Genomic DNA, 13407 nt, shown 5'->3' on the forward strand with positions numbered 1-13407 from the left:
GGGATGCATAGAGCACTAATGGCAGTGAAAATTAAAAAAAAAAAAGATGTTAGATAATTGCAGATGATTAAACAAATGGTTCATAGGCATGTCATTATAAAGCTGATACACCTCAAAACATATACAAATACACCATTTTTCCTGATATTTACTGTAATGCTGCACCCTCCTATGCTGTAGTAGTCTACACTATACTGTATACTCTATGCTATCATATATTTAATATATTATTAATATGTTAGGTCCCATTGTGTGAGATAAATGGGATGCCGCCTGATTTTGTGAACAGGATACAAGCTATGGTCATGATGTTTTATCACAACGATAGAAACTCTTTTTTTCCCCCCTTTTGAGGGTTTCCTCTGTGTAGCTTTGGCTGTCCTGGACTCTCTTTGTAGAACAGACTGGCCTCGAACTCACAGAGATCTGCCTGCCTCTGCCTCCCAAGAGCTGGGACCACGCCCAGCTCTTACCTGACTCTTAACTCTTAACTAGCGCGGGTAAGTCTACGCTTTCCACTTTCTTCCTCTAGTTATCCCCTCCTTGATTCTGAGGTGAAAGGAGGAGAAAGTGAAGGAAGAAGAAGGCCATGAATTTCACCCCTCAGCCACTCAGCACTTTCCCCGCCTCCTCGTCTCTCTCTACTGCTCACCAGCCGCCATCATCTCAGAAAGGCGTCCCTCAAGCAGCTCATGTGGACGTGGAAAGACACGGCTCTATCCTAGGCTCGCAGCACCCAGGTCCTGGGGAGGCTTGGTCCTGGGGCAGATCGGGACAGGCTGGTGCCCTACGTGGTGGTCTCCTCCAGAGCCGCTGGTTCACCTGCTGACATCCTCCCTCAGTGTGACTTCCCTCACAATCCCTTGTGCACCCCTCCAGGAAGCCCAGTCCAGACCCTACCCCATGGATGGGCCTTTTCCACTTTCCTTCCTCCGTCATCTGACATCACGAGAGGCTGATCTTCTCACAGTAAAAACCGCTAAGAGCAGAACCTGTTTCTAGCCAAGGCAATCGCATCACGTTTCTGCTTCCTTTATATTTTTTAATTGTTAGTTCAACTTGTAATTCGCAAGTACAGATTATATCTATTTGTGGTACACAATTTGATGTTTTAAAATACACAAATTCGGAATGATTAAATCAAGCTAGCTAACAAGCATTATCTTACAAACCGATTTCCCATTATCACCTTTTTTCCTGGTTTTTGTTTTGTTTTGTTTTGTTTTGTTTTGTTTTGTTTTTTTTGAAGCAGGTCTCAATACACAGCCCAGAGTGCCCTAGCGCTTGTGGTCCTCCTGCCTCAGAGTCCCAAGTATTGGGATTGAAAGCACCCACCACAAAACACATCTTACTTTATCAGTTTTTAATCCAGACTTCACACAGTTTCCTTCCGTGTGGAAAATGCCATCCCCATGTGTATCTCTACACCTTTATGTAATAAAATCATTAGAAGCAGCTTTCCTGAGATGTATACAACCCTAACTTCCACAATACTCCATTAAGAACAAATAACCAAAAGAACGACACGTGTATTCCTCTATTAACAAGCAGCATTATTGCTTTACAATGCAGACATTGCAACGGCCAAGAAATGCTTGTGATATACTTTGCCGAAAAATTAATTGTCTAAAAGTCAAGTTCGATAACTCAAACTGTGTTTGGAAATCAAGATTTATAAGGTTATTTTGGCATTGCTTTCCCCGCTTTTCTCTGGAAGATTTGTATCCACACAGCTTCTAAGATCTAAATTTCACCAAGTATTTTATCTAAAACACACTGCCCTCTTCCCCCATCCCAAGATTCAGATTCTTTCTGTTCTGTGGTCATGATGAAGCTCAGTAGACCCAACACAAGAGAGAAAAGAAGGATAGAAAATACATTATTGCAATTATTTCCTCTTTCAAATCATCCAATTCCCTCCCCCCCCCAACATCTCTCTGCCTCTAAAATAAAATACTAGCCTTTTTACAAGGATTCTTCAGGTCAAGTCTATTAGAGATTTGTGATATTGTTACTTCCTGAAGCATCTGATAGGGCATCCCAGAAATACCAAAATGACCTTGCCAGGATTCACGAGGGCCGAGGCAGACAAACACTACTGCTGTAGTCACCCACTGTCTATATATCACAAGATGAGCACAGCCTTGCTGCAGGCCTGTTGACAGGAAAGGGGAGGCTGTACATCACCTCTCAACGCCCAGAATTTATCTTTCAACCTACCCTTGCAATGTCAGGTCTGGGAGGTCCTTGTATTAAACACAAATCATAAAATATTTGAAGAATGAACCTGAAAACCAGGACCCTTGCCTCAACCCAATGCCTTTATTGTTATTTTTATGTAAGGGTTTTTTACTAGTTTTTGTTGGTGGCAGAACATATGGGAGGGTAAAGTATTATGTTAGTAAAGAAAACTAATTTCCAAATGGAAAGACAAAAGAATCTTACCTTTGCACATATTTTTTAATTTACTATAATTTATTCAGATTATATCCAGATTGTTATCTTCTCAGTTATATCTTCCCATTTCCCCTCCCTCCTTCTTCCACCCTATTCCCCTTCCCTAGTCCTCTGACGGAAGGGAACCTCCTCCTCTACCATATGACCACAGCCTATCAGGTCTCATCTGGAGAGCCTGCATCCCCTTCCACTGTGTCCACTGGGCCTCCCCACCAAGGGGAAGTGATCATATCAGGGGCATCAGGGATAGATGCTGAGGCTCTGGGCACAGTGCTGAGAGTGGTATGGAAAATGGGGAGGGGGGGTGGAATGGAAGGTCCCAGAGAGTTCGGGAGCACCACAAGGAGATCATCAAGGCTGGCAGATCTGGGCCCAGGGTTTCCTGCACAAACTGTTGTGCCAACCAAGGACCATGCATGCAGTGAACCTAGACCCCCCCCCCACACACACACACACAGTTCAGGTCTAGCCAATGGACAGCACATTCTTTGCACATATTTTTAAGCAGTCTACTATATCACATTTGTTAAGTAACCACAAACCAAGTTGCTAGGATTCCAACATAAGAGACTCTGTGTGTGTGTGTGTGTGTGTGTGTGTGTACTCTATACCTGTTTACCTGTTTGTGCATGTGTACAGAGCCCAAAAGGCTAGAGAAAAATCCTCAAGTGGAAATCCTTAGGCACCATCTACTTCTTTAAGGCAGAGTCTCTCATTAGCCTGGACCTCACCTATCAGGCTAGGCTGGATGACAGCAGGCCCCAGAGACTGGCCTGGCCCACATCCTCACTCTGTATCACAAGCATCCTCATACATATTTTCCCCAGAGTAGGTTCTGAGCTCAACCTTGGGTTCCCAGCAAGCACTTTACCAACTGAGCCATCTCTCAGCATCATAGGTCTTTAGACTGATGGATAAAAGGATGAAGCAGACATTTATCCCATCCCTCCCTATATTGGTAGTGACACTTTGCCTCTTTCAGGGTGATCAAACAGTTGTTAGGAGAAAGATCTCCTTCCTGGGAACATTCTCAACCCAATAATTGCAGAAGGAAAGTCAGAACCAGGAAATCACCTTTTGTAGACCCTTAAATGAAATAATGGCTGTAGACACATATCATCAAAGAAATGTCAACTCTGGAACCAAGGGTGAGGCTAACTACTTTTGTATATGCGTTGGAAATTTTTCATTAAAATCTTGAAGAAAAAAAACAAAACAGGTATTCAGAATGTTCTTGAACCCTTCACTTCTGCCCTCATTAGAAATCCTTCAAAGATCCACTCATTATTAGTCCCTGTAGCAGCCTGAGTGCAATCACCATCCAGAGCAGAGCTGTCTGTCTTTGATGACTGAGGTCATCATTTCTGGCTTATTATAATATACTTCAAACAGGAGTTTCCATAGTTACTGATTTAAACCATGTAAAGGAGATTGAACCTTCTCTACATTTTAGCTCAGAATATTCTCTCATTGATCACAAATGATCTTCAGGATCTTTCATGTACTAAGGGTCGTCACCATCTGTTTTCTTGATATTTGATCATTTTTCTGACAACAGTTTGCAATATATTCAAAGTCACAACGAGTGGGATGAGAAGCATGGCTGGCTGCGAGATCCTGGTTAATTGAGTTTGGATTGGGGAGGCTGACCTTTTCCAACAGAAGAACGTACAGCAGAGGGCGTGCAGACAGTACAAGGTGTTCGCTAAGTTGTGTCCCGGTTCCCAAACCGGTTAAGACTCACCATGTACATGCCCCTTGGCAATACAAACTTGAAGGCTTCAATAAGAACAAGTGAACCTTACACACACACACACACACACACACACACACACACACACACACATACACAAACACATGCACACGCAAACACACAAACACATGCACACACACAGGCAAGAGGGTAGCTTACAGAAGAAATAGCTTGTCCTTCCTGGTGTGATAATTACTGGCAAGGAATACTCAGGGTGCTAGGTGGACTGTCTCTTTGCACTGCCGCCATCCTGGTCTTCAGTGGAGTAAAGACTGTCTCACCAGTGCCCTTCAAAACTAATGTCCTGCGTGCTCATCATTGGTTTTTTTTTTTTCCGGAGTGTGTATGATGAATTCATGTGCATGCATTCATGTGTGTGCATGTATGCACACATGGAGACCGGAAGGCGGTCTTCCTCTGTCATTCTCCACCTTTACATTTTCTTTGCTTCCTTTTCCTTTCCTTTCTTTTTCCTTTCTCTTTTTTTCCTTTCTTCCTTCCTTTCTAAGAAAATGTCTCTCACTAAAACATGGAGCTCACCAATTTGGCCAGGCAGCTGGCCAGCGAGCTCCAAGAACAGAGCCCTGGTTCCGTAATGCTCAGCACTGGGGATTTCAGGCGCCCATCGCTGCACTCAATATGTCACATGAATGCTGGGGGATCCAACTCTGGTCCTTATGCTGTAGAGGGAGCACAATACTTACTGAACCAGCTCCTTCCATCACCAACCCGACCACTAGAGAGTCTTTGCTTCCTGGCTGCATCCTCTGGAATGTGCTGTCTACCCGAATGTGTATAAACTGTCTCTCGGTTTGTGATGTTTTGTGACTTAGGTACTGTACTTTCTGTGACCTCCTGGTCACCCAGTCTTCATTTCCTGTCTGCCTGTTACAAATGAAAAAGAAGGATTTTTTTTTCTTTTTTGGTCTGATTGGAGTCACTTGATGAAAACTTGCCTTTTAACCTTAATCTGATCCAATGTCATTGAACCTGAAACACCCAAATTTCCTCCTTAGGCCATAGACAATGCCAAATAGACCCCATACCAACCTTTCTTGGGCTGTTTTTCTCTCTCTGTTCCTCAAAGAAATTATCTCAGCTTTGCTTATGATCTAAACAGATCAGCGAGAGCTCTAAGAAAACAAGGAAATTCTTCAAAACTCAGACTAGAGTTTCCCAGAAAAGCATCCCTGTCCCTGGGATTCTGGACCATTTTTGGGTAAGAATCAAACAAGGACCCTTTACCTCTTTCTCTATGAACGTCCCCCTTTCTCTCCTGTCTAACCAACACACATGTAAAACTCTATACGATGGAGATCACTAAACGCCTGCTATTACGGAAGCCTAACAGGTCGAAGTCTCAAGCCAAAGGTCTGAAGAAATGTTTCCACCTGCGGAGAACATGGCCTGGGCTGGAGATGCAGCTCGGTGGGAGAATGCTTGCCCGGCATGCATGAGGCACTCTGTGAACTAGATTCCAAATCTTGCCAAGAGAGGAAACAGAAGAGACAGGTCATGGTAAACTCAGAACTGTGTAGGACCTTAAAATGCCTATAGAGAAATGAGAGGAAACAAGACTGGATAGAAAGGAAAATGATACTGAGGAAATGAAGTGCTATGAATGAGATCAGGATCAATAATAATAATAATAATAATAATAATAATAATAATAATAATAATAATAATAATAATAGAGACAGGGAATTATGGAATGGTTTCAAAACCAGAGGCTACTGACAGCCAAGTGAGAGTCCTGGTCAGCTGAGCAAGTAAGTCATCCTAGCTGAGACCCACCACTAAGAAGAAATCATTTCCCACAATGATGCTCGCCAGAGGCTACAGGAAATGGGGTTCACTATTCTCCTCCGGATGATGAAAGGAGGAGGTCAAAGTTCAAACACTGTGCGACTCAGGATTGAAGGGTGAATACAAGATAAACCAACTTTGCGTTTGTAATCAAAGGGGACAGACTTAGAGAGGAGGCTGTGGCTCAAGCGGCAGAACTCTGCCCTTACTAGCCCAGCATGGACAGGGTTTCACAGTCAGGAGGATGGAGTTAAGACAGCTGTGTCTCCGCGCCTAAGCTGTGGAAGTTTACAGCTCTGTTGCTGGGAGAGGTGACGGGTAAGGAAGCGCCATGGTGTAGAAGGACATGCAAACAGTGGCTCATGAAGATCAATTTTGAAAAACAGCCTCTTTCCTGCCCTCTTAAAGGGTAGAATTCTAAAGTTATCCAGCAACGCGATCTATTTAAACCTAGCCCTACAGCTCGTGCTCCTTTAGCAAAGAGTTGTGGTCATCTACACTTCAGCTGAACAACAGAGAAGGAGTCAAAAAAACATGATTAAGATGGGAACATGGAAAGGGAAAGACCCAAATAGCTCATTTTCAACTTAGACTGTGAGCATGGCCCATAATCAGTATTGGATGACTGACTATCAACAGATCTAAACACACATTCTGCCCATCCAGGTATCTGTCCAAGTACCCAATGAACAAGTGTACCCAATGTTTACTCAATGTCAAGATGCTCACCCAACGGCAGAAACAGGAGCTTCCAGTCAGTCATGGGTAATTCTGCCTCACAGAACAAAGGGAGACAGACAAAAACAAAAAGAACAACAACAACAAAAAAAAAAACCCCAAAAACCAAAAAAGCAAACAACCCATTACTGTGTAATATAGACACGATGCCTGTATACACCCAGATGCTGGGAGAGCCTTTCCACTTTACACAGAGGAAAGCATTCCAGGCAGAGGGAATGACACATACAGAGATCAGGGTGATTGTGCCCGAGTGCTTCCTGTGATCGGAATGTAGGTGACACGGGAACAATAAGGGAATCACACAAACCGGGTGCTCTGGTTTCATTTCCGTTACCAAGATAAAATAGTGTCACCAAAACCAGCTTAGAGGATAGAGTGGTTCTTTTAGCACACAATTTGAGTCTATAGCAGGAAATCTAAGGCAGCAGGGACTTAGGATAGCCGCCAAAATCACATCCCCCCAGCCAAGAGCAGAGAGCAGCAAACACATGCTCACTTGCTTGCTTAGCTGTTGATACTCGGATCAATGTGTCTACTCACATAGTTCAGGACACCTTTTAGTCAATGGTACCGCCCACAGTGGCTTGGGCAAGGCAGTGGTGTGGGCCTAAACTAAGATAGAATTGGGAGCAGAGAAGCCAGGAGGGGAGAGATGGCAATGCGATGCCATGCGTTCTTCTCTGTCCTCTTCATCAGAATACTGGCCAGAAAGCAAACAAACTAAAGCCTAAAATGATTGTAACTGTCAAGGGCAGTGATAGAAAAGTAAATATTTCATGAAGCTTTCCCAAGGAAACAGTATTGCTTTTTCAAAAAAAATCATTTCACATTAAAATTAATACATTCATTTATTTAACAACACTATTAACTTCCAAGGATACCAACAAAATAGGAGAACCTGTGTGTAAACATGTGTAGAATTACATGCACAAAAAGAAACTATGAAACATGATCGCCACCGCGCCCCCCCCACCCCATCCCTACCCCACCCCACCCCCACCCCCCGGCTGATAGTTCAGACCCTTACGAATACCAAAAACAAAAAGTAAATAAATAGGATCTGGAAGCAATGCTGCCTTTTAGGAGGTAATCTTCCTTCTTGTACACATCTCTTCTTGAACATTGTAGTACCTTTGTCTAATGATGTCAGTGTCCAGGCTTTTCAAAACCCAATTAATTCAGTCTCCTCTGAGGATGCCTTAGAGAAAGATATTAAAATCCTCTTTCTGAGCTGGCTGTCAGACTGTGACACTCAGGTATGCCCCTGTGTGCCAGCTCTATCCGGTGAGGGTGGCACTCAGGTGTGTTAGTGTGTGTTACCTCCATCCTGTGAGTATGACACTCAGGTGTGTCACTGTGTGTTACCTTCATCCTGTGAGTGTGACACTCAGGTATGCCACTGTGTGCTGTCTCCATCCTGTGAGTGTGATACTCAGGTGTGTCATTGTGTGTAACCTCCATCCTGTGAGTGTGACACTCAGGTGTGCCACTGTGTGCTGTCTCCATCCTGTGAGTGTGATACTCAGGTGTGTCATTGTGTGTAACCTCCATCCTGTGAGTGTGACACTCAGGTGTGCCACTGTGTGCTGTCTCCATCCTGTGAGTGTGATACTCAGGTGTGTCATTGTGTGTAACCTCCATCCTGTGAGTGTGACACTCAGGTGTGTCACTATGCACTACCTCCCTGTCCCACTGATGTCTGTGAGGACAGAGTATAGCCAGCATCGTCTTTCTCACCCCGGCTATTCAGACAGTACCTGGTAGCCCTTCTGACACCATCTCCGGACCTGTCCCTACACTAAATCTAAGTTTCATGTTTACCTTCCTCTGTCCCTCAACTCTGCATGAGCACAACACAAAGTCTGTGTTCACAGAGACTGTTGTACAAATTGAAATCAGAAGAAAGCCACAAACAGTCGGGTAGCAGCGTTGACTATCACTCTCTTAGGAGAAGCATTGAACTGGCTAAATTAACATTTTTCTCCTTCGACTTTTTTTCTTTTTAATTCTCCTACCTTTTTTTTTTTTTTTCATTTTCAACTCTCAAGTAGCTGACTTATTAACCAGTCTCCCTGGCTACTGCTGCTCTTTCCGAGGGGACTGTCACAGGAAATGCTTATCCTACCCCAACGTACTATTACTGGAACACCTCAGGAGACGTAACATTTATAAACTTCCTGTCACCCAGTGCGCTGCACAGAAGCCATTCATTTTAACTTAATTTGCAGGATGGAGAGTCTCAAGCTCACTTACTATATAAAAAGTGACTTTGTCTGCTCTCTCCCATGGTCAGTCCACCCTCTGCCAATGAATGGTACAAAGCCGGAGCGCTGCAGAGCGAGAAACCCTTTGCCTGTGGTTAAGAAGCTTTCTGATACAGCTCTTACCTGGAAGGCAACCTTCCCTTGACCACAGTCAAGAGCTAATAACAATAATAATAGCATCGATACACTAGGCCATTGCTGTACAGTGCTGGTGGACTGTTTAGCTGGTGGACAGAGTTATTTGACAACGTGAATAATTTCCTCCTACCTGGTCTCCATGTGTTTCTTCCAATGCGTATCTGTGTTTGGTTATGTGCAGAGACTAGAGTGCATATAGTCCTTCTCACAAACGTTCTAATTGCTTATATAAGAGCCTATGGACCACTCTGTATATGGGAATATATACATATACATATGAGAGATGCTAACTTACAACTGCATACATCGAGATCCACAATGGTGGCTTCCCAAGACTCTTGCAAAAATAAATCCACAGCCTTGGAGCTCTTTGCAGTCTAATCTGAGATCGCTGCCCTGCACCGGAACAGGAAATGACAATGGGTATGGATTAGGTAGTTTTCCAATAAGATGTCACGGTGGGGGAACTTATCACCCTTTGGACTGTTAATGAGTTGGGACCATACCTTCCTTCTGTGAGCCTCGGCATTTCTTTGGGTTTGCTTTAAGCCATGGAGCCAATCTCTAGGTCAGGTAACGAAAAACACATCCTTTGGCCACTTCTGTTGCCCTCACTATGGCGTCATGAAACCATTTCTGGAAAGATGACCAACAACCTCCTTTGTCTGCTGGCTGTCTGCTGGGTGTCATGTCTTTACCTTAATTGCCCTCTCTCTTTCCCCTTGTTTTTATCCTCTCTCTTAGGAGACTTCTATAATTCTTTCTTCCAATTACTCAGCCGGATGTTTTATTTCTGCCACCATCCATCTAATCTCTAAGTATCTTTGTTTGTTCTTGGTATTTTTCAATTTCGCACCATCTTGTTCTCCTTTTATGGTACAATAGTTTCCAGTGCCGTCTTGGCTCTCTCAGAATACTTGTTATTGTTTGTAAATTATCTTCAGTCCCCCCAAAATCTGCTTCTTCGGGGAGGGGGGGCGTCAGTTTTTGATGTTATTGTTTTGGGTTTGTTTTCTTGTTTTGTGTTGGGGGGGGGGGCATTATCTTCTGTATGCTGTAAACTTCCTGACATATGAGCTAAACAGGACGAGAATCCTTCAGCTGACAGCCTTCTCTCTGTGGTGTCAGGGTGAGGAGCTAACAGCCAGCTTTCTTGTGGACCAGCTAAATGGCAGAATGCAAAGAACTTGACTCCAGGCTCCAGGGCAAGAATGCACATGCTAACAGATTTTTTTTTTGTTTTCCTGTTGCTGTTGTTCTTGCCTGGGGCCAATCCATGGCTGCAGGATTTTTCTAAAGGAGAGCGTGAATTATGTATCCTTACATAAACAGGACTTCAGATACAGCCTTCAGCTCCAGGGTGCTTGGGCATAGGATGGGGACTAGAAGTAGCAACAAGGCAGTACGTTTCAAGTAGGCCAGGCAGATTTTTCCAAGTTTTCATCACAAAGAAATTAGCTGATACGATAAATATACTTATCCTGGCTTAAACAGTATGGGATTCATTGAGTAGTAACTGGTATCTCATTAATATTCACAGTTATTTTCTGTTCCTATACCAATTAAAAATAAAATAAACATATATAATAACCATAGTGATATACTATCTTATATAATAGATAATAAATACATAAAATATATAATATAAAGTAAGCATATATAACAAGCATATTGATACACACACACATACACGCACATACACACGCACACAAATATATATTGATATTCTTCATTTTGTGCTTTCTCAGTAATCTGTTGCCTCTGAATATGGAGCCAGGAGGCTTTTCTGAGTATTGTCAGGTAGCTGATTGCTTTGTCACAGGTAAACTCTGCCAAGATTATGGTGTTTTTCCTGCAATCTGCTCACTACTCTTCAAACATCTATCATCTGTCCTCCTGCAAGCTGAGGCCGTCCGCGTTGCCCTCCTGTAATAGCCGGGCTCTGCTGATACAAGGAGAAAACCATCCACGTACATATGTTTAATCCTTCTCCTGAAATCTTACATGGTGACGGTCTCCCCCAGCGTATGTGAAAATGCTTTTCTGTGACATTCATACAGTGACAAAAACTTGAGTGACTATTCTGGTCAAAACCTTTTCCCCTCAAAACTCTATTACTACTTAATGTTCATATCAAAGTGACTCCTCTCTCATTGTGTGTGGCATTTAATAACATACAGATACAGTCTTTAAAAAATCATAATTGTGTGCACTAACTCTGAAGGATTCGGGGCTTTTGTTTCTCTGCAGATACAGAAGTCATCCTGTGTTTTGGTCAGGATGTGTCTGAACGCACTTTGCTCTGCTTATTCTCCCTAGGGAATTACACGCTGTTAGATGCTGACTCGGATTTCTTTATTTTTTGGAAACTTTGTGCTCTAAGCCCTTTGTTATTACTTTGATACCCTTTGCGCTGACCCTCTCTTCTCCATCCCTGACTCAAGATTTCACTCTCTGCCCTCTGGCTGGGATTCCAGTTGATTCCTTGGCCTTTCCCATCCCCTTCTCTCTTCAACCACTTCTGTATCCTGGGGTGAAAACTGATGTGATTTCCCTCCGTTCCTGTTCCACCTGAGCCTTCTGTTCACAGAAAGGAAGGCATTCCTTTGTTTCCTCTACTAAGTCGGTTCTACAACATATTCTATGAGCATCTACTCGGCAGCAGCTCCTTTCTCTCAAGATACAGCAGAGTGTACCAGAGGCCCTGCCAGCTTGATTTGTCTATCTGAATGCCCTTAGCAAAAGGGTGCTGTATTCAGGTTATTCTTTTACCAATATTGCTCTTCTACCCCGCAAACACACCCTTATATTCCATAGCATCTGGACACAGAGAGAGAGAGAGAGAGAGAGAGAGAGAGAGAGAGAGAGAGAGGGAGAGAGTGAGAACAAGAAAAAAGGAAGAAAGAAAAGAAAAGAAAAAGAGCCCTCTAATTAACATAGCAGCTCAGGGAATAACTATTTATACACACAACTATATCTCCATAGTGACTATATATTGCCTTTTCTAGGATGACCATGACAATGTCGCCCTCTCAGTTTTTCTACATCGTGCCCTGTTTCCCATCAAGACTCCTCTCTTGAAAGTGGGCTGGTGAGCCAAGTATAGCTGTTCTCGCTGGCATCACTAGTGCAGCCAGCCTTCAAGCCGTCCACGCCCAGGGGCCAAACACGCCAGTTTAGAACCCTCCATAGGACTCCAGCCACTTGGAGGCTGCGTTTGTTGTCCCAGGAGACAGATGGCACGTGCTACTGACTCCTTAAATTCATCACTACAGTTTGCTCACCATTGTTTTTAGCCACTAAGTTTTGATGTAGCAATAAACAGAGAAAGAGCTGAACTGCATATATGACTCGGCCATTTATATTGTATTAATTTTTATATGTAAAAAAAATCAACTCTTGATCTTGCTGGTGGTTGGAATACTATTGTAAAAAAAAATACATTATTTCAAGGTATATCTCATTGGTGCTTAAGAAAGCATGTGAGGAATGCTAACAACCCTTGACTTTTTATCCTTTTATTTGATGACTGGGTGTCTGACCTGCATGTATGCAGGACCAGAAGAGGCCATGAGAGAATGTTGGATTCTCAGAAACTGGAGTTACAGATGCCTGTTTAGCCACCAAGTATGCGAGGTGGGAAAAGGAACCCATGGCTGCTGCAAGAGCCGCATGTGGTCTTAGCTGCTGAGCCATCTCTCCAGGCTCCAATGCTATTTCTCTTGATTTCTTTCTTCAGCTGAGAGAAAAAGTGCCAGTGTCGACTTTCCCAGTCAGCCCTTGGTACTGAGGAAGACTGAGAGGGCTGGAGAGGCCATGTGTGCCCCAGAAAGAAATTCCTACCTCTAACACGGAGGAGTGGTCATTGGATATTTTCTCACGTGTATGAAAAAAATCTCTTCTGCCTTTTTCTTCTCTGATCCTATTCATCTGCTTTGAGGTGACACAGCACATCAGCCATTACACTCATTTCAATACTGCCCTACCTCACTGTGTTAAAAAGAAACAGCTCCAGAAACTGAGAAGCTGGGGCTTCCAGAAGGCTGGAGACTTTCCTTAAAGTAGACTTTTCCTTAATACAGCCCTTCACGTTGTGGTGACCCCACCACCACCACCACCACACTTAAGTTATCTTCGTTGCTACCTCACAACTGTAATTTTGCTACTGTTAGGAATTGCAATGGAAATATCTGTGCTTTCTCATGATCTTAGGTGACCCCTGTGAAAGGATTGTTTGACCCCCCCCAC

Source organism: Acomys minous, assembly GCF_964271855.1.
Source record: "Acomys minous genome assembly, chromosome: 9".
NCBI lineage: Eukaryota > Metazoa > Chordata > Mammalia > Rodentia > Muridae > Acomys > Acomys minous.